Below are 6,716 nucleotides of genomic sequence, written 5' to 3'. Positions count from 1 at the left end.
TGTGAGTGATTGGGTGGGAGGGGGTTGTCTGCCTGGCTCGGGGGGGCACGTGGCTTGAGGGGACAGGAGAATTCTGTGGCACTCCCTTACATTCCTTTTGGACACCACTCTTTTAAGGTGGTCAAGAGGACAGCTGGGCATAGAACGTCACACCCATTAAAATCCAGTCAAGGTGAGGCTTGAGCCCACAACCTCAGCGCTGCTCAGTCAAGTACTGCACGCTGACCAATTGCAGTGTTAACTAACATGGTTTGTTATTGCGTTACAGGTTCTAAGAGGCCGGGCCGGCTCCAGCTCCTTGACTTCTTATTCCAAGGTGTCCGGAGGGCCACTGTGCATAAGACTACTTCACAATGCTCATTCCCCACCTCGATTTGTCATGCCTAGATTGGAGGGAACACACATGTACATTATGCAGACACACTAACACACTCTGCGGAGCAGTCAGGCCCAGTGCTGTATGCCAAAGGCACCAGGGTCCTGTCTCTTCCCTCCTGAAATGACTCATTAGCAACATTTCATCTGTTCCAATTCCAAAAATCCTCAAACTCAATTGAGAAAACAGAATCCCTTTGATCGTTGATTGCCTGCTAATTCATAATTGATAACTCAGACTGGAAGAAGAAGTCATCACCATTAGCTCTCGATTTAATATGATCTGGTGCTTCAATTACGCAAAAGCCAAACTCTCAGGACCTGACCATGTTCCAAAATGAGAATCAGCAGGGGAAAAAGTAAAACCCAGATGGAATTACTGGAGCTCTACAGCTCTCTCTAAGCAGAGATGTTGCAAGAATGATATTCAGCCCTGAAATGTTGTTTGTTTTCTGAGCTGTAGAATTCCCAGTGCATCTGTTAATGATTTCAGAGAAGATAAAAATAGACAGACATTTCCCTTTTCCACAATTTTTGGTCAGGGAATTGTACTAGTCAGTACAATGGCAGGTTCCTTGTTTCTTTTGGCCCACTGCACTAAAAGCCTCCTGTTACATGGCCTACAAGGCAAGTGACTGCCAGATAACAATGAAGAGTTATTTTGTCCTTTGATTTGTAGAAGACAAGTTATTACTTCTGAGATGGATTCAATTATAAACGTGGGAGATAGCGGGGAAGGAACCAGAAACACAACAACAATACACAGACATTTTTCTACCAGAGGACTTCAAGGAAAGCCAGCTACTCAAGTGGACATGGGTCAAGATAGCCTACATGTTCTCAGGTACATCATGAGCATTCAGGATGAATGCAGATGCCGACAACATTTGTAACCAGACATGACTCACCACTGTTGTGCTTCCTGCTGGTCAGCCGGAATGAGCTCACTCCAGTCTCTGAGACGCTGCCAGGAGAGAAGTATCAGCAAGGTAGCTGTGTTAGTCTGTAGCTTCGAAAACAACAAGAAGTCCTGTGGCACCTTACAGACTAACAGATATTTTGGAGCATAAGTTTTTGTGGGCAAAGACCCGCTTCATCAGCTGCATGAGCCAGGAGATGGTGCTCACCTGCTGTCATCTGTTTGTTCTTCACCACATTTTATCAAGGTTCTGCTCCATGGCAGTGCTTCACAGTCAGGGCCCACCAAGCTCCAATACCCACCTTGCCTCAGTGACCCACTGCCAGTCATCATCTTAGCCCCTTACCTCAGGGGTAAACTGTGATGTGAAACAGCCACTCATCACTGGCAAATGGGGCGTGGACCTGCAGCCCGGGCTGCCTCCCTGCAGCCCTAGTACCCTCAGGCCTTGTCTCAAGCCCTAGAGCTGGGGAATGAGATCAGACCAGAGCTTCCCCAGCTCTACCTATCTTATCCCAGCACTACTCTATCTCAGGAAGCCACCGTAACTTCCTCAGAAAATAGGCCCCCTCCTACTCCACAACTGGAGCAAGAGTCTTCTCTTCTCCTCTGCCAGAGCCCCTATTTATACAGACCCAGCTGGGCCTTAACTGGCAGCTAATTGCCTCAGCCGCGGGCTCCATAGCCTCAGCCCTCTTCCAGGGCTGGATTTAACCCTTTGTCCTCCCAGAGCAGGGTGCTCACCACACTACAATGTTTTTGAGGGTCAGTGGTCCTCTCTTCTCCCTCCTTCTCAGCAAGTGGTGAGTGGGGCTCCAGAAAAGAGCCCAAGCAGAGGCTGAGCCTCAGGTAAAAGGACCAAGGGTTTGCAGGGAAGAGGCCAAGCAAGGACAGAGCCTAAGGCAGAGGGCAGGCGAAATGGTGGCATGGACAGAGTCTGGGCACTATGCCACACGAAAGATTAAACTGGCCCTGGGGGTGCTGAGCAACCCCAATTTCTTCTTTCAGTGGGAGTTTGAACGCTGGAGCACCCACAGAGTCAGTGCCTGTGCACAGGCCCCTGGATGTACCTGACAGAGGTTCGGAAGGGTTGTTATACCTCCTCTTCAATTACAGAAATCTAGGTTCCATCCAGCAGAAAGGGAAAAGGCTGGTGGATGCAGCAATAACATTCATAAAAGCTCTAACCCAGGAAGGTGCTTTATTTTAAGGACCGGAGTTGTCCCGCTGAAGTCAGGAGGATTATTTGTGCTTACAGGTACACACATACTTAAGTGCATTGCTGGTTCAGGGCCTTCTCCTAAATTCACCGACTGCAAGAAAGAGATCAGAGTGGAGCCAGGGAATATTCATGTTACTTCTGGGCCTCTTCTGTCCTGTTTCTGAACCCAGCAATGCTGGAGAGAAAGTCACGCTGGGGAATTATGGTTTTATTGCAACGCTTGCACTACTTTCGTGATTTTTTTCCTTCGCCCAGGCCTGGAAGCTCAGTGCACTGTCTTGTCTTTGTGAAAGGTGAGTATCCAAGCCACATGGCTGAGGAGAAAGGAGTGCAAATGTGAAAAGACTCAGAACTGAAAAGACAAATCAAAAGAACCTGACGTGTATTACGTCATAGCTGACACACACTAAACTGTCACGTGCGCCTTATCTATTTTCTTGTCACCTTTTTACTTGGTCAGAATCATAGAATCATAGAACACTAGGACTGGAAGGGACCTCGAGAGGCCATCAAGTCCAGCCCCCTACCCTAATGGCAGGACCAAGTACTGTCTAAACCATCCCTGACAGACATCTATCTAACCTGTTCTTAAATATCTCCAGAGATGGAGATTCCACAACTTCCCTTGGCAATTTATTCCAGTGTTTGACCCTGACAGTTAGGAACTTTTTCCTAATGTCCAATCTAAACCTCCCTTGCTGCAGTTTGAGTCCATTGCCTCTTGTTCTATCCTCAAAGGCCAAAAAGAACAAGTTTTCTCCCTCCTCCTTATGACTCCATTTTAGATACCTGAAAACTGCTATCATGTCACCCCTCAGTCTTCTCTTTTCCAACCTAAACAAGCCCAATTCTTTCAGCCTTTCTTCATAGGTCACATTCTCTAGACCTTTAATCATTCTTGTTGCTCTTTTCTGGACCCTCTCTAATTTCTCCACATCTAATTTCTCCACTATTATTAGACTATTATCCATGCACAAAGCTGAATCTGGTCTATCTGCTCTGGATTTCCCCTTTCCTCCTTGCTGCTCTCCACTGGCCCCTTCCTAGTGCACCCTGAAATCCCAGACACAAATTCGTTGTTATAACACATAATGGTGACGTGCTACAAATACGGAGAGAGATACAACTCCCCACCAATGTCCCAGCCCTGTCCCCATATTATTAACCCTTCCTTCCTTCTTGTCACTTCATATATTTAGACCTTGCTGTCCCTCCCTCCCACTGCCACGCCTTCCTTCATAGAGACCCCACCCCTGCAGGCAACAGGCCTCGCAATTACACAACTCACAGTTTTCATTAGCTAGTCACAATCTTAGATCCAGAGCAGTGTTCCCTGTAAGCTGAGCGCTTGGGCGGCCACCCAGGAGCGATTCAGCTGCTGCCCAGCTGATAAGCAGAGCACCCTCAGCCGGCAGCCTGTGTTTCTATTGGTGCTGCACATCTGCACATGCCTTGGTGCAAAGAACAAAATGTAAGCCACCCTTGGGTGGGAAAAAGTAGAATGAAATTGATCCAGAGTCCAGTTGCTGCATCCCCCTCTCTGCTGAATGGCCGTTTTTTATTTTATTTCTCACAGAAAACTGTCATAAAAAAAAAACCCTCCTGCACTCAATAATTTATGCTAGGCTGCAGTTACGGCAAGTTTGATAAACAAGTACTTAGAATCGTTTCCTCTAAGAGCAGATGGTTTTTAGGAGGAATTACAATCATTACCTCTAAGAATATGCATGAATAATACAACACCCTCCTCTCGCTTTTACTGTTTGTCTGATTTTCATCAAATCATTCACCACTGTTCCCTCTGCACTGGCCTTAGCAGAAGACACTGGTTTTAATTGGACTGAATAGGCTGTTGAGATAAATCCTTAATTCATATGATGAAAAAGCTTTTACACAGCAACCAGCTCTGCCTGGATTCCATTATAAAATGAAGGGGGCATTGAAATGAGATTGTTCCCAAAGTCTATTAAACTACTAAAGAGATTTATTGCACCTCTATAGAGTCTCTCTCTTTCAGGCAACCAAGAACATGTTCAAGATGTCGATAACACTCTCCAAACCTCTTGCATACACCTGTTGTCCGTGAAACGCAAATGTGAATTTCCCAGGTAATCTCATACTTGAAAGGGGAGTTCTTCCCTAACAGATTGAACTCAATCCTGAGTTATTGGAAATAGATTTTATTTGCAGTACAGAGATCTCTTCCATTTCTATAGCCCCTTTTATGCCATCCTCTCTCAGGAAGCTTTACAATCCCACTAAATGGAAAGTGCAGAGAATGGTAGAGCTGGTAGAAAAAATAAATCCAGTCATTTTAATATAATAAATACATTTGTGGGGGCGCAGAGAGGTGTTCCCGGTAAGCAAAGGGCTTGGGTGGCTGCCCAGGAGAGATTCAGGTGCTGCCCAGCTGATTAGCAGAGCACCAACAGCCACCCACAGTGGGCAGCAGGTGTTTCCATTGGTGGTGTACATCCATATGTGCCTCGGTGCACTTCACAAAATGTATTCTGCCCATGGATGGAAAAGTTAGCGGGAACATTCTGATGCACATTAACTTTCTACTACAAAAGACCCATTTCTAAATCCTGGCTTACATCACCTGAGGAAAATGATCAGGCGAGCTCATCCGGATGCCCCAGCAAACTTTTGGCAGTGTCACTGCCTTTCAGCCTGGACCAAACTTGGCATTCCTTACGCTGCTCAGAGCTCAGCTGTTATTCTGCCATGAGCCCCAAGCAAGGCCCAGCCACTTGCCAGGTGGCCCCACAAGCATCTCAGCAGGCAGTCTGCAGCTCTGAGAAGCAACATCAGCCTCCTGGTTTCCCCCTACTCCAAGGAGGAATCATCTTGCAGGTCTGGCACTGGGCTGTCCCCCCAGCAGGACTAGGCTAGCTGGTGTACTACGGAGGCAGAATCCGCTCCCTGCCTCATCACACCCACTCGACTCCGCTCCACTCCACTCACCCAAGGTGGGTATGTAGCAGACCTTTGGGTGCTGGTCACCCTGCCACACTCCTATCTGCAAGCTGGCCTTACAGCCCTGTGCTCAGCCTTGCAAGCCAACCCACAATTTGGCCTTCTCTTATTACCTAGTCCTTACTCAGGCAAAGCTCCCTGTGATGTCAACGTGAGTCTTAACCCTGAGTATTAACCATGATTATTCTCTGCATTGCAACAGATGCCTAGAGGCCCCAGCTGAGCTCAGGGCCCCATTATGCTAGGTGCTATACAAACACATAGCAAGGGTAACACATAGAAACTGGGGAAACCTGGCTTTGGTGGAGGGGAGGGACTCAGGCGAGGTGGCTTATGGGGGCTCGGGTGGCTGGTCCTGGCAGCGCAGGCGGCTCAGGCTGGCCCACAGCTCAGGAGGGGCTCGGGCGAGTGGTTCACAGGGGCTTGGGCAGCTGGCTGCGGCAGTGTGGGGCTTGGGCGGCTGTCAGGTGAGCAGCTGGCCCCAGCAGCGCATGGGCTCGGGTGGCTACTGGGTGGGCAGCTGGCCCCAGCAGCTCATGCCTTGGGTGAGTGGCTGGCACGGGGCTCAGGCAGTTGGCCAGCTGGGACTGCACCACGCACCCGCAAGACAGGGGCTCTGACATTAGCCTGGCCTGTCCATAGTTGGCCTCTGGGCTGGGACAGGACCAGCACAGTGTCCAGCACCTTGGCCAGGGCTGCAGCTGGTCTCTGCAGGGCCTGGGCCATGCCAGCAGCCCAGTCGGGGCTGAGCTGGTGACCATGTGGCCAGGGCCATGTCCAGTATGGGACTGAAACCAGCCTTTAGAGCCCATGGCTGGTCTGGTGTTGGCTCTGCAGGGGTCAAGGTCCAGCAGGGTGTCAGGGGGCCCCAGGGCTGGGGGCCGGGCACTAAGGCTCCGGCAGTTGGCGCATGGCCCAGGACAGCTCAGCTCCATTGAGTCACTGGCAGTTTGGGGGGTGGGGGTAGGTGCCAGGTGGTGCTTGGCTGGGGGGGGTGTCATGTGGGGGTCTGTGCAAGTGTGTTTGGACACCACTGGGTCAGGGGGTGGGCTGAGGGTGCCTTGCTCTAGGGGAGGGGAGGAAGGTGGGGTTAGAGTGGGGGCTGGCAGTGCTTGGCTTTGGGGGAAGGGAATGGGGTTAGAGGGGGACTGGGGGTGCCTGCTTCTGGGAGGGAGCATTGATTTACAGCTACAAGTGGGGCTGGGTTGCTGGGGGGAGGCG

General features: G+C 49.9%; 1 long non-coding RNA gene across 1 annotated transcript; it reads right to left on the bottom strand.

Moving 5' to 3' along the window:
- Window positions 1-212: 212 nt before the first annotated feature.
- On the bottom strand, window positions 213-1,616 carry LOC142021070 (uncharacterized). The gene is made up of 3 exons (XR_012647591.1): window positions 1,503-1,616; window positions 1,284-1,384; window positions 213-383 (listed from the first exon to the last, which is right to left on the bottom strand). It is a non-coding gene; the product is annotated as an uncharacterized LOC142021070 (long non-coding RNA).
- Window positions 1,617-6,716: the final 5,100 nt, after the last annotated feature.

The sequence above is a fragment of the Carettochelys insculpta genome, chromosome 15 (assembly GCF_033958435.1).
Source record: "Carettochelys insculpta isolate YL-2023 chromosome 15, ASM3395843v1, whole genome shotgun sequence".
NCBI classification, from domain to species: domain Eukaryota; kingdom Metazoa; phylum Chordata; order Testudines; family Carettochelyidae; genus Carettochelys; species Carettochelys insculpta.
Note: the sequence above shows the minus strand (reverse complement) of the source record. Positions and strands in the feature narration are given on the sequence as shown.